A 15,241-nucleotide genomic window follows, 5' to 3' on the forward strand; every position below is an offset into this window, starting at 1 on the left:
CATGCTTTGGACTTCTCGTTATATGTGGAAACAGGCTGATATAATTCACCCAAGATTACTTGATAGATGAGGGGCAATTGCAGTGTGTATATTATATGGCATACAAATGCATATCTGCATGACACTGTTGAAATAATACGTGCTTCTTACGTTTATTCATTAAAGTTTAATATTCCTGATCAGGAAAGCTGTAAGTCCAGTGTGCTTTAGCTTGGAGGAAATTGGTGCAAAAGTGTGTTTTTGTGCATTTAATGGGTGTGAGTTCTACATGTGAAGAACGTGAAGGTATGTGTGCATACCTGTGAAAATGTATACATGTAAGTGGGAGCTGGCGTGCTGAGTTGCAGCTACTAAACAGATCCATGTGGTTAAAATGTAGCTTTATTAGTGCAGTGTGGATTTTGTGGAACATCGATGGGTGCAAGCGAACGGCTTATAGATTTGAGTTCATTCTAATGGAGAAGGAATTGAATTGAGATTAAGGTTGAGGACAGTTTGAGTTTTTGCATAATTTCACTTGGGTTTTGTGTTTGAAAAATGAAGATTTCCCATTAGGACATTACAAATGCACACAAATACTTGTGTAGCCACAACTTTAGAGGATAGTACAGCGTCTTACTATAATATCCTGGAGATAGGTTTAATCATAACCACTACATGTCGTCATCTTAAAATGTAGGGATTTATATGAGGACTTGCTTTCTCATAAGGAAAACAGATTTAAGTCCCCCACAATGTGAGTAATACCTGGTACACACACGCACACACACAGCCTGGCACACATGCACACAACCCCTATCATCTTCTCTATCTTCCTTCTTCTTGTTGCCAAGACAGCTGGCAGCCATGTGACTGTGAAGGGGTTGTACTTCCTGCTTCCTGTCATTATAATAGATGATCTGGTGTGGATTCCACTGCCCCCACCCTCCACCAGCAACAACCATCTTGCACATACACACGTCTGTACCGATCAGCATCCAAATGGCCTGCTTCAACCCCTACTCCACCCACCCACCCACCCCCATTTCCTTGACAGACCCAGGAATAGATCATTTATTCAACAAGTGCACACATATGTGTGCTGGGAGACATCTACTCACACACACATACACATGTGCCTACAAGTATACTTAATGGAATTTATCGTGGTCATGTTTGCTCGCGCATACAAGGTCTCGACAAACAAACGTGCAACTGCTGTAAAATGTGCAAGACAGATATGGTAGTTAAAGAGATAAGGACTCGGCAATTAAGCAGGCAAACAAATAAACACGCAGCAGTTACTATATGCAGGTCAAGTAGTCTGTGTACACATAAACAAATAGTCGCAGTGTGACTGGTTAGCGCCCGCAACAGTACTATATGTCTGTCCATTTAGGTTTGTTTGTTTTCAGCTTCCAAGAGCATGCTCAGGAGGTCTCTTTGTGTGTTTGTGTGTGCACGCATATGAACATCTGGGAACCAGAGCAGAGCTGTGTTGGTCTGCGGGGAGGTGACCTTGGCCTCAGGAGACCCTTCCTTTGCAGACTGCCACAAAGCTTGTGTGTCTATAGAAAGGGGGGAAAGAGGGTAGATGGTAACACCTGCCTGCATTTCTGCCTGTGTGTTTATTCAGGCTTGTTCCTTTCTGTTGATTACCTAACCCGGCTTGCAGCATACGTTTCATTTTAGGTCGCATCTACGGATAGTTAAGCTGCGATTTCAAATTTCAGTAAAAATGTTACATGGTTTATTTTCAATAAAAGTCTGTTGAACCTAAAAGTGTGACATTTAAGGCTTCTTGCACCCTCAAGAAGTAAATATACATTTTATATAGTAAATCTGCTTCAAGGAATTAGAGCAATGATCTCAGCTTGTAGCCCTTGGTGTTCTCGTGCAGCTGCACTAGCAAATATTCACTATTTCTACTGTCCAAAGGCCTGTTTGTATTGAGTGGATCAGGATTGATATTGCTGGGGTCTTCCTGTGGTAACAGGCTGCTCACGGTATTCATATTTCCTTAGTAATCTTTGAGTTACTCACATTCTTAGTTTTAAGTTCTTCTGAAATTAAATATTTTCTTCTCTGTTCTTGAAGTCTGATGTGACTATGGTGGCATCCCCATAGATCCTGAGTCTTTCCGCAGTAATTCTGACTAATGAGACATGTCTTGTCAGAACCATCTGATTGAGTCAGTGAGGATTAGTATTAAACGTATTAATTTGATAATTCCTTTTCTTTTGTGAATTTACTATTTGATTCATAAAAGCAAGAGGTGTCGTCACATTAAAACTATGACACTGATCTTTTTTGTTTTTATGTTTTTTGCCCGAGTGCGTTATTGTAATTGCTTTAAATAATTGACAGATGAGTTCAGGAAGTTTCTCATGGCGTCTTTTCCTCGAGCTCCTGACCCCTCGTGCTCTCTTATCTGTCCTTGTGCCCAGAGTGGCTGGCTATGCGCGTTTGTGTGGGTGTGACGTGAGCGTGTGTCGAAGCCCGAGTGCAGTTTCATGAAATTGGATTTGATCTGACGTTGCGTGCAGCTTGTACACAGGAGTTTGTGTTAAAGTGCCCATGTAGTTTGTGTGTGTGACTCTCATTTAAACCAGTTAATTTTAAGGCTTTTCATTTCCGAGACCAATTTGCGTCTACGTAATTGTAATGCGTCGCTCCCTGTGAATGTTATTTTCCCATTGGCTGCTCACTGATCTGGTCTGTACCGAGTGCCCATTGTGCCAGGCAATCGGATTAGCCCCAGTCACGATTGGTTCCAGCTATTTGCTGCTTTTCTAATGCGTATGAATGGACACGCTTGTTGTGACGGATAGATGCTTTGTTTAAGGTCATAGCAGAGAAATAAACCAAGGTCTACTGTGGTGTGTGTGATAGTAGACTGGCCTACTAAGGTCAAACAAAGTACTCGGTTCAGTTATGTCTGTGTTGTAAGACCAATAAATTTCTATATATTTAACATGAACTGTAAAACAAAGCAAAAGAAAAGAACTGCGGTAAAAGAAAATGAACACTAAACTGCTGTTCTTATTTACACATGCATAGCATATCCATGTATAAATAAAAATGTCAAGGGACAAGCATGGCAAACCAAATCTTCACACTCAGATACATTTTGTATTTATCAATTCAAACGATATAACAAACCAAACACATAGTTTACAAAATCTTTTAGATCAAAAATTCCAAATTGGTCTCCGACCTTGTCACGTTTTTTCCTTTCTCCTTAAGTGCACATATAATTCTTTCTAGTGGAAGGTTACAACATTTGGTCCATGAGTTTTTTCCCCCCAAACTGAGGCTTATTATCGATTGTATTTTTTTTATTACTAGTACACGCCCATGTTACAGTATTTTCTGGTCCGTTTGTGCTGTTGGAAAACTGATATATTTAATTACATTGATTAAGAGAAATTGGAGCGAATGAAAAATATTGATGTTGCTTACATAAAAAAAGAGACAAATATGGTTGTGATTGTATGTTTCCATGCAGCAAAATGCATTTTCATCTAAAACCCTAACCCTTTTTAATATATGCCAATAAAAGAGGATTTTTTTAATTTACCTTTCATCATGTTACAAATTTACACGCATGTGTTTACCTATTCATGTCCCTTTTAATTGCTTGGTTGGAAGTTGAGAAAAGCCCACTCGCCTGTAGTCGCTTGTAGTTTCCAAACGTAATTCACTTTCTCTGGTCTCTAGTCCCCACATTCTTCCATTGTGGACGCTTCAGATGTACCTGTGTGCCAAGTTTGGTTATCCTGATTGTGTAGGAGGAGTTTGTGGGCAAGTTAAAAGAGTTTGTGAAGTGAATATATAAGCTCAGAGAGGATGTTAATGGGTGCAAGGCCTAAAGTAAGACATTAACTGGAAATTAAGAAAAAATACCCATAATTCTTCACCTTCTTTGAGATACAGCACTTCCAGTCTCCTCAAGTCTAACAAAAAAAAGGAAAGAGAAGCGAAAAGGTGAGATTTCACATAGGTGTAGTAAACTCTGGACACCCTTTCTGTCACCCTCTTTCGCTTTTCCCCTTCATCCCTTCTCCGGACCAGCCAGCACCGCTCTGTAATGAACAAAGCAAATGCCAGTACTTTGACAGCCACACTTAAGTCCGCTGAACCCAATCTGGGGATAGCTATCACTACGTGTATGTGCTTACTTGAGATCTTGGCAAGATAAGGAAAGGTCAAAGCGATTGAAGGCATTTTGCGCATGCGGATGTGCACGTATACAAGCGCGCAGGTTTGCATGAGAGTAGTGTGAGCCTTACACCCAGTTTGTAGTAAATTGGCTTTGCTCAGTGGAGCCTTAAAAGACCCATAATAGGTCACAGTGGAAAAGCAGAGCGAAAGAGAGAGAGAGAGTGAAAAAAGGTGAAGAGAAATTCATGGCCACTAGCAAATAAGCAGGAATAGAAGAGAGACAGAAATGGAGGCGAAGCGGCAGGGGCCGTCGAGGGACGACGAAGCACTTCTGACATTAAAGCAGTAATTGTTTGCAGTGAACCAGAAGCAGGCCCTCAGAAATACAACTCTTTGAGTATTTGTGTATAATTTGATATTGCAACTTTGGAAAACCCCCTTCTCAGGGTTACAAGTTCATGGGGTCAAGAGTGTACATAATCTTAATGTTTACACGCCCGTATGGAAAAAAACTAGGGGTACACAAGTCTCTCTCTCTCCCGCCTCTGTAATATTTTCTGGCCCATTAGCTCTCAGGCTCTGTACAGCTTGAGTGTATAACTGGTCAGAAATTTACTCCTCAGGTCCATTTGGTGGGCCGGTAATGGCTTTTAATTGCAAGAGAAACCTCATGTCCAGACACTAATGTGAAAATACTGAGTGTGCGTGTGTGTGCTGTTTTGGGTTTTTTTTGTTTTTTCCACACAAGCATTCAGACTCATAAATGTAAACACAGCATACACTGGAATAAACAAACAAAAAACAGACAGCCACAAAATGCACACATACGAACGCCACGCATGCACACATGTCACTCGAGCTCCACATAATCCCGTAATAGAGCAGTTAAGAAACCAAACTCCAAATTTATTAAATGATCCTGACCACTGGCAGCACACTGGTCCAATTAGAGTGTTTACTTTGGTGTGTGTGTTTTTTTTTCCCCACAAACTCCTAAATGTATTAAATATGGTTCAACAGGTCCTGAACTTTAGATATTTATCAACAGTTTTACAACAGATGTCTTTTGGGATTTTATCCAGTCCAATCCTGGATTTTAAATCGGCCGAATTACTGGAATCCAGGTCTGACACTCATTACTATAAGAGTTGAAGAGTTTATTGCGCTCGTTTATTGAAGTTCTTGCATTACACACATGACGGAGACACACTAGTATGGGACTGGTTTTTATTTATTTATGTATTTATTCGGTGTGGGTCCAGAGTTGGTATGTGTTACTGCTGAACTTTGATAATAGTAACAGTAGAACTGAGAATAATGCCTTAATATTGTCTTTGTTACCAAGCGTGTGTCTACAAGTTAGAAAATATCAGAAACATTCTTTTCTAGTCATGTTTATTTTTTCTTTAATCAGATATTTACTGATTAAATATTGTTTTTCATTGTTTTTGATCAGGCAAAATCCAGGGCCTTTTATTAAAGCCATACTTCACATTTGAGAAGAAGAAATGTATTGAAGAAAGATTTTACTAAAAAAAGTCAAAGAATACCCAGAGACGTGCTCCGTGTGGAGTATTTTCTTCTATATCTTTTATTTCTTTAAAAAAATGTTTACATAGATAATGCACAGATGGAGAATATGTATGTTGCTGGTCACAGCATTACGATCGCTCACCGGTGACGTAAATAATGTGCATTAATTTACAAGAGTGCTGAGATAAGCTAGCTGTTACATTCAGCATGTTCAATGAAAGGAAAACAGGCAGGTGTGAAGACAAAAGTAAAACAGGCTTAAGTTGATATTACCAGAAAATTACAGCCAGATGCCTTAAACTGTGCATGCACACAGGGGTAGAAATGTGGATCTGCATACTTTCAGCAGATTTTTAAAGCAGATTTTATAAATTCCAGTCATAGTGAAGTTGCATGCACATGACCAATCCTTATGTCCTGTCCTGTCTTTTGCCACGAATGGCTTTAGATACACCATTAAATATTCATCTGCATACACAAATGCTCTTCGTATCACGTGGTCCTGGAAGCACGACTAGATCAAAAACTACTGGATGAAAAAGGTAATAAACTCTGTTGTTGGCTCTGGCATTCGCCTCCAGCATGCCAGAGCAGCTATCCATCAGTTTAAGAAGCCTCATAAAACGTAACACACGTTGATTTGTGTGTGTGCGTGTGTGTGTGTGTGTGTGTGCGTGAACAGAAAAAGAAAATTATAATGTTAAGAAATGCAAGCTCTGTGAAACTGCTTCTTTATGATGATAAATTCTTCCCCTGCCTTATATTTCATCCTCACTTCTCTACTTTGAGCCTGATTGGCTCTTAAAAAAAAACTCCACTCAAGTATCTGTGAGGTGCACACTTTCCTACTGCACTTTATGCCTTTTGAAAAACCAATTTATGTGTAAGGGAGCTTCCGTAGTGACCATGCTGTGACTGAAGGAGGATCATGGGGCATTTGCTGCAGCATATGCAGTCTGTCCCTCTGCCCTCCAACTGCCAAACAAAAAAAAAAAAGAAATGATCTGCTGCTAAAATCTTATCGCCAGGTACATCTCAGCATGTTAGCGTGTATGTGTGGACACAGATGTGGACATTACGGTGATATCTGTAGATGATTTGAAGAAAAATAAAAAGCATAACTTCTGTAAAAAAAAAAAAATGAAGGTAAAGTTAAAATATTAACAGTCTACAAAAAGAATTGTACCAGAGCATAGGAAAACAACAATAACACAGTTATTTACAAAATAATCACGTGCATAATTGACGAGATATTGTTAATATATATTTTTTAAATATCAGTAACTACATGGTTGACATGCCAATCAAAAGTGGATGTAAAGTTCTGGTTCATCAGTGTGTATGTCAGCTGTGGGAGAAAATGAAGCATGTTGGAGTTTTGAGAGTGTAGTGCATGCACTTTTATCCAGGAGGTTAAAATCAACAATAGAATCACTGCTTGTAAAATCTAAATTAACAGCATTATTTTTTATTAGCACATTTTAAATAATAGTGCTTTTGCTTTGTCCAGTTTCTACTACCGATCGTTAGCAGGGAAAGTATTGCTGCATTAGCCAGAGGCTCACACCAGATACTCACAATTCATGTACTTGAAGTTTCCTCTGCCAACCTATCCTGCGCCCTTCATTAGGATTTCACACAGTCCAGTGATTCAAATAAAAACAGTGAATATAACACACTCCCACTCTATATGAAACTGACATGACTGATGGGTTTGTGGGCCGTCTTCAAGGTCCTGGAGAGAGGAATGTGATTGCACGAGTGTGTATTTTGCATGGCTAGGCACTTGTGTGTTTTCTGTATGTATGTGCATATGAATGTGTGTGTACCCAGCCACATATGGAAGTATTTGTCTCATACATTGTTGTTCCAGCCAGGCGGCTACAACAGGCTGAACAGAGCAGAGGGTGTGTGTGTGTTTTTTGTGAAGGCACAATTTGTGTAGCGATCAACCACAGTGAGCGCACAACGGAGGACCCTGGACAAAATGTACTTTGAATTAGTTTTGCTCAAAAGTACATCGAAGACGTGCCTTTTTGCGATCGTTGACTTCTGGACTTTTAAAAGAGTGACTGCCTTCAGGTAGCAGTTTCTCGTGATGCTGTTTAAACCAAGTGTGTTTCACATAGACGCACACACAGAAGATCAGATCGGGGTTATGCTATTATGATCTCTCCCAGTGTTTTCCCTGCAGACACACTTAATCACCCAACGCTTCTCACTTTCTGTCTTTATAAAACAAGTCTGAGTTTGGCTTTCATCGTCATCGCCCTCCAAAGGGCACAACCTTCACTCCTGTTTCACTCGCAAAATTGATGCGGGGTCCCAGGCGGTTTCTGTCGAAATGGTCGTGGCAGTCAAAACTGAGAAAAAAAGTCTTGATATTAGAGAAAAATAATGTCTTTCGGTGTGTGTAAGGTATTCCAAGTGAGTCACAGATGATTGCAATTTTCCCCTATGACCACCGTATAATAAGGTACATGAACCCCTTCTTCATCTCCCTCCCTCTGGCTTTCTCCCTCTCTTAGGTAAAATGGCCATCATCCAAAATAATATCTGCCATCTGATGAGTGCTCGAGATGAGTAGGAATGTTTAGTTTCACGTTTCCCCTTTTTCTCTTTTCAACTTTTTTTTTTTTTTCATCTGCATTGTGTTGAACATGACTTTTTGACATGCACGCCCTACCCTCCCTCCTCTTCTTGAGGTTTTCTTTTTTTTTTTATACACATGTAAAACAAAAGTGGGTCTTTAACATTTGCTTGGGTGGTCCTCTCTCAGAGGTTTTCATTTTGATAGAGTAGCAGTTCACTGCCACAGCTATCCTCCAGAAAGCTGCTCTCAGTAATTGTTTAGAAAGAATTTTTTGTCAACACTCTCCGTTGCAAGTCTGAGCCTTTTGACTGCTTTATACTTTAGGTCAAAGCTTTAGGTGCCTTTAAAATTGCTCCTCAGATTATTGTGGTTGAAATTCAGCGAGCTTTAAAATCCATTTCTGCCGTAGTTGCGACTGATTGAGCCCTTTTAATTTTTTCAGATCATACAGCTTGACAGCTGATTGAAGTGAAATTCATAACCCCTGCTGCTTTTGTTTGGCTGCGTTTGTCATGCAATTCTGTGTTTCTCCAGCAGGGAGCACTCTTGGCACATAGACTTCTGCTCCATCAGTCTCACCAACCAAATGTGACAGCCCCCCCCCCTTTTTTTTTTAAACGAAATGGGTATCAAATGATATTGAATGATTAATAATTAATCCCAAATATGTGTAGGATATGTGTTGCTAAATTAACGAGCTTTTTCACATTAGACTGCGTGACGTTGTGGTCTTTGCTACAAATCAAGGTTGCTTATGTGACCGCGTTGCTGAGGTGTAGTGCAAACTTTTGTCTTTTTAGCAGAAGGGAGTCAATCTTTAGTGAGCTACTAAGAAAATGGTTATCCCATGTTTTTTTTCCTCCATCATTATATCAAATCAAACACCACTTTATGTGTGTGTGTGTGTTTGTGGCATCAGAGTCACACAAAAAAACATAGATGCAGACAGCACTTTCTCTGAGTGACACAAATACCAGCTCAGATGACGCGTCGAAAAGCAAGTCGATGCCACAGCAGCGATTTTTATTTTTATTTTTTTTTATGTAAGACCTTTTCTTTCTGTTGGTCTCGCTCTCCTTGACTGGGTTTTTGACAGTTTGGAAAGTTTGAAGTCATGGGTTTTAATCAGAGCCTTGCGGTGGGGCTCAGAGCATGGCATGGCGTGGCATGATGGCTCATTTTAAAGATGTGGGTCTGGGTCGCGGCCAGACTTGGGTGGCATTGCTAGAAAGAATGGGGGAGGGCGAGTGGGACAGGGAGAGAGAGAGAAAGAGATGGAGGGAGAATCTACCAGCCCACAGCGCACAGCGAAGTTAGCCACAGACCTCCAAAAGGCCTGTATGGGCTGCATTAATGAAAGCGGATTATGTGTGGGCATGCATGTGTTCATACGGTGTAGACTTGGGTGTACACAGGCTTAGACACACACACACACACATATACACAATGTTTGATCAGTGTGGGGAAGTGTGGTGAAGAGATGAATTAATCTAAATCATGCTGCGGGTTTTAGCTTTAGCAGTTTTACATCAGGCCCTGCTGCTAATGTGTGGGTATGTGGGGAATATTTACTTACTCACCCCTACTGTGCCAATCATGACTTGATGAACTATGATGAATTTTAAACATTACTTTATATTAAGATAAATTAATACCCCCTACCTAAAAAATGAAAAAAGAATCAAATTGCCAGAGTTTGGAGGACTTTTTATGCAGTTTCACTAAAATCCAAGTATTCTACAAATAATTACTACTTGCAACTGTAGTGATTGTGTTCATGCCATGCGTGTTTTTTTTGTTTTTTTTGTTTTTTGTTTTGGACAGTGTGTCACGTCTGTCTCGATCACTGAGATTTCTGCGCAGGTTGGACTTGCCCTCTCACCTCTGAGAAAAAGATCTGTTTGACTTTCCTGCATGGCTGGCTCTAAACCATCAATTTTCTTTCCAACCTGACTAACAGAGGTCCCTAAAATGTTAGCGGTGATTCTCTGCGCTCAGAAAGAGAGTTTTATGTCCAGCTGAGTATTAACAACAACAACATAAAAGAAAACAACTTTCTGATCTTCTTTAGGTTGCGCAGACACTTCACAGAGACACTCGGTGTGACAAGTCCATCTGTAAAAAAACATTTAAAGTATTGTAGGGTGGTGTGTGTGTGTGGTCTTTTATACTCTTTTACATGAATTTTGACCTTTTATTTATTTGAAAGCTGTGTGATTATTGCTGACTTGTAAAATCAATGTGGTTCGATTATTGTTTTTCTTCTTTTCTTTTAATGGGCGTGGGCTGTTCTTAAATATCAAGGATTGCATTACTGGAGGCAGGACTCATAAAAGTTAAAGAATTCCCCCCGGTGTCTCAGGTTGATATCCAAAGAGGTGATGTGGTTGCAGTTTGAATGTGTGTGACAATAAGAAGGTTGGAGTTTGACTTGTTCTGAGTGAAGTTAGTGGATAGGAGTGTGTGTGCGTGTGTGTGTGTGTGCGTGTGTGTCATGCCAGGGCCACATTAGAGGAGCCTTTTAAGTCTTGTTGACCTCCTCCTACTCCTCTGCATAGTACTTGTGTTGTGGTCTGCTCCACAGCCAATCCACCAGAACGTCTGTGAAGTCTATATGTGTATGTGTATGTGTGCGTGTGTGTGTATCCATATAAATAATGTGTTATTCCCAGCCCGTGAGATGCCCCCCTCCTCAAAATCTCACCGGATTTCTCTTTTGTGTCCTCCTCCCTGCTTCCGCCGCCTCTCCTCTCTCATATCAGTATCTCTCCTTCTTTGTGATTAACACAATGAAGAACTCTAAAAAAATTATGAGCTCTGTCAACTTTGATGGTGCGTGACTCAGCCGAGTAGTCACCTCCACACTGACGTGACAAGTGTGAAGCTCTGCCCCAATAATGGCAGCTGATGACAAACTTAGGGTCTAGTCACAGCTCTTTGATAACTATGCCAATTCCTCCAAGCACGTGCGAACACATTTCAGCAAACTAGCACTTCAAGTTTTGGGTTCAGAATAAAAGTTTGGCTAACGCTTCGATCCTTCACCAAAGAGCGCGTGCTAACACATCACGGCCGTGACGCCACACCGTTCGCGCTTTATGTAGCAGCTGAAGGGAAGCGGAAGACGGCGTACATCATGTTTTATATGCTGTCAGTATCTTTCTCTCCACATGCTCAATAGTTGCTGCCTACTGTGAAGTAATACACAATGGTTAAGCTAATGAAACTCTCAGCAGTAGCTCAGCCTTCATTAAGACTATGTTTTCTTTATTCCACAAACAAATCAGCACATTACTCTCACCTGAACTATTTCACTCGTCTGCTGGTCCATAAAAGCAATAATGATGCGTGTGCCGGCTAACAAGAGCCTCATGCACTGAAAACAAGATAAAGTGTTTATTAGTCCCGGTACAGTAGCTACTTACCATACATTTAGTAGCTAGCTCCAGATTTGTCTGTATAAGTCTATGCAGCATATCATGTTAGGGTGTAGACATACAGATGTTTTGCTGCGTGGATACAGAAAATGTGAAATAAGCAAAAGGGAAAAGATGTTGTATTGTATGTGATATTTTCTGTGCTTTCCCTTGTGTAAATGATCTACAATATTAATATAGAAGGATTTTGTTCTATGACACAGAATCCATCTATAGAGTGCCACTGTAATCCATATATGGTTCAAAACTGTTAACTATCGCTGGGGCTTAATTTAACAAATTATTTCTCTATAAAAGCATCAGATACTGGTTACATTATCTGTAATGGGAATATTTTCGGTTGTCTTGGTCTCTGAATGATGGTAGCATATGTACGTACACTCCTAAAAATATTTATGGCTAAAATGCTGCCTTTAAATAATTTGATTACATGTAAATCTTCCATGTAATCTTGTTACATAAGTACAATGCAAAATGTGAAATTTAATAAAATTTAAAGATGAATTATATGAATAAATAAACCTCTGATTTTATGTAATTCAGATGCATTTTATTCAGAATTATTGCTTCTTCTTTATGTATGTGCCCTGTCTCCTCCTTAACTGGTGGGTCAAGTTTTTTTTTTACAAACATCTTCTTACATACAGCGATTATTAACTTCTAAATATTTTTAAAAAACATTGGTGATGACTCCCAATTCTTTTGAGTTTCCTGTTCATCATCCGCCTGAGAATGTACGTTATGGTCACCAAAATTTGTATCCGCGATGGAATTTTGCTCAACTTATCACTAAATACTAAAGTAATCAAAGTCAGAATAATTTCTGTTGATTAAAATGCAAGTAAGAAGTTGGTGATTGCATAAAAGTCATCTTTTTAAGAAAGCATCACATTTAGTCAAACATTTGTGTGTACGGCCACACAGATGTTTGACTCGTGGACTTTGTGAGGGTGAAAATAGGAAAGAAATTCTCTCTTAACTTTTTTGTTTGCGTTATCTTAAAAGTATAGCTGAAGTCCCAGCACACTGATTTTTGTCCTTATAAAATCAAAAGAGTGAGTTGTTCCTGACTCGTGTTTAGTCCTCGTACTACGAGTGTTAGCAGCCCTAATCAGATTCTCACTATACATATGCTTCATATTTACTGGGAAATAGTGTTTACACATTTTCTGTCCTGACGCTAATTCTGATAGCGTATCTGCTAATCACTCCTTTTCCCCCCCGTTTAAAAATCTGTCTGATACGTCTTCAGATAAATTAACGGAATATGTTTTATATCCAGTAACAGATTTGTTATTGCTGTTAAAACTGAATGATGACAGCAATAGCTGCTTGAGGGGTTAATATTAGCTATTTTGGCATTTTATAGGTGACACCCAATCTTTCCAACTTGCTAAGCTGAAGCACATTTCTGTGTTTCTAACAGTCACATTTTATACATCTGCTCTTGTGGGTAGAGTGCATACCTCTGCCAGTGTGTGTGTCTGCGTTAACAAACACTTTTACACATTTGTGCGCGCGCGTGTACGTTGTTTCTATGCCCGCACCGTGAAGCTGAGACTCTGCATACCTGCTGGGCTGCTCTGAATTGACTGGGCCTGGTCAGCATGTGAAAGCAGCCACTGGAAGATTGAGGCAACCAGATGCGGAGGCCCCAGGCTACAGAGGATATCATTACCCCGGGTGTGTAGTCGGCCAAAACGGGAGCCCCCAAGCAGAGTTTCATCAAGGTGGACCCCCGTCTGCAGTGAGGGGGAGGATACCGGTTAACCGTCGTCCTGCAGCGAGGAGCGGTATTAAGCGGCAGGTGGAAAGAGAAAGCATCCCGTGACTGGAATGAGGTGGAAACAAGAAAGTGTGCAGGATACTTGCAGGGTAGCATGCAGACACGCTCACACTGTGAGAGATTGTCTCTTTTCATTTCCCTTCCCTGCTTACTTTGCTGTGCCGCAGGAAAACCGAGCAGTGCCTCTCTGCTTGTACTCGTGAACATTTTTACATAAAGTTTTAGATTACCATTTACCACAGTATAGGTTTTGTTTTAGCCTGGGCGCACGCAGAAACACATCTCTGAAAATTTCCATTTAAAGGAAATAGTAGGGATATTTTTGGTGCGTACTGTTACAGAACAACTTGATGCATGGCCGTTGGCAAAGACATCAGCAGTATCTTCGGACGGGAATTGGACCGTCTCCCCTCAGTGAGGTAACCCATACACCATGAATCACGCTGCCTTGCTCCACAGTCTTGTGGTCCCGGGGGTTGACAGTTTGACCGCTCCTCGATGTGGTTTCTTTCTGCTTTCCTCACGCTCCTCCCATCCCCATTACCGCACATTCCAACCACCGGACCGGTCACATAAGGTCAAGAAAATAGAGTAGAATAGAAGTTGTGTGTAATATACCTTCCTGTTTTCTTTTTTCTTTTTTAACTTCTTTTACATCCTGTAGCTTTTCTCATTAATGACTTCAGTTTGGAGGAAACAATGACAGCCCAAAAGAAACAACACTTGGGAGAAATCAAACTTCACAAACTGAGTCATGGAGGAAGAGACAAAAGGACCTGGGGAGAAAAAAAAAAAGGGTATCCCTGTTTGTAGCGTGTCTGTTTTGGCAGCTCAGACATGGAGCTAGTCTGGCAGTCTGCCTGTCTGGTTCTTTCTGGTCTCTCTTCCATACTGGTGGGTCACTGGTGTTTGGATCAGTACAGCTGGCTGTTAACCACACACTTGGCTGGAGCCTCACCACTATGTATTTGATATAGCGTAGTCATTTATTATATAAACACAGTATGAAAATTAAAGTCATATATCAAAAACGTTTACTTGGAAGTGAAAAGAAAAGAAAACACAAGGACTGGTAGGGAAGGATCTTCTGGGAATACAGTGAATAGAATAAGGCAGGACATTATTGTAATAGCATCAGTATAATCAGTGGAGTGGTCCACCAGTCGCAATTGTATTCGTAGCAGCGAGTTCATCAAAAGCTTAGGCGAGCCCCAGTGACAAATGGACAGTTCATCTGGTGCAAGAGCAGCCCTCGAGCGAGTGGTTTTAACAGTGCCCCAGGCCATACTCTAGCTGAGTTAAACACACCCTGACATGTGTATGCGTGTGTGTTTCTGTGTGTGTGAGAGAGAGAGATGACATGTCTGAGAGTGTGATGTAGTCACTTCCTCCCACTGGACTGAGCAACTGTTGTCAGTTTGACCCTGCCAGTTAACCCCTCACCACCCCTGGCACCGTGGGCGAGGGCCCGGGTGTGTGTGTGTTTGAGAGAGAGTGAAAGACAGATTGTATGTGTGTGTAGCGTGTGTGTTAGCGGACCACAGGTGTCTGGTGGCCGTGTCAGGGTGTTAAGAGGTCTTCAGAGAGGCCCCCCGACTCTCAGCATCTGTTTCAGAGGGAGGGAGCAGCAGAAAAGAGGAGGAGAGGTTGGTGAGGGTTAGCAACACATAGCCCGAGGGGTGGTGGGGCAGTAGCTGACAAGCAGGTGCCTATGTTGACAGTAACCCTTCATACTTGAACCTCAAATGC

At 40.9% G+C, this 15,241-nt stretch overlaps 1 protein-coding gene across 9 annotated transcripts in view; it reads left to right on the forward strand.

Annotated features, from left to right (window-relative positions):
• Positions 1 to 15,241, forward strand: part of dync1i1a (dynein cytoplasmic 1 intermediate chain 1a) — a 64,634-nt gene that overhangs the window by 9,044 nt on the left and 40,349 nt on the right. The window lies entirely within an intron of this gene.

Source organism: Pundamilia nyererei, unplaced genomic scaffold, assembly GCF_000239375.1.
Source record: "Pundamilia nyererei isolate P.nyererei 1_Seehausen unplaced genomic scaffold, PunNye1.0 scaffold00030, whole genome shotgun sequence".
Classification (NCBI taxonomy): Eukaryota; Metazoa; Chordata; class Actinopteri; order Cichliformes; family Cichlidae; genus Pundamilia; species Pundamilia nyererei.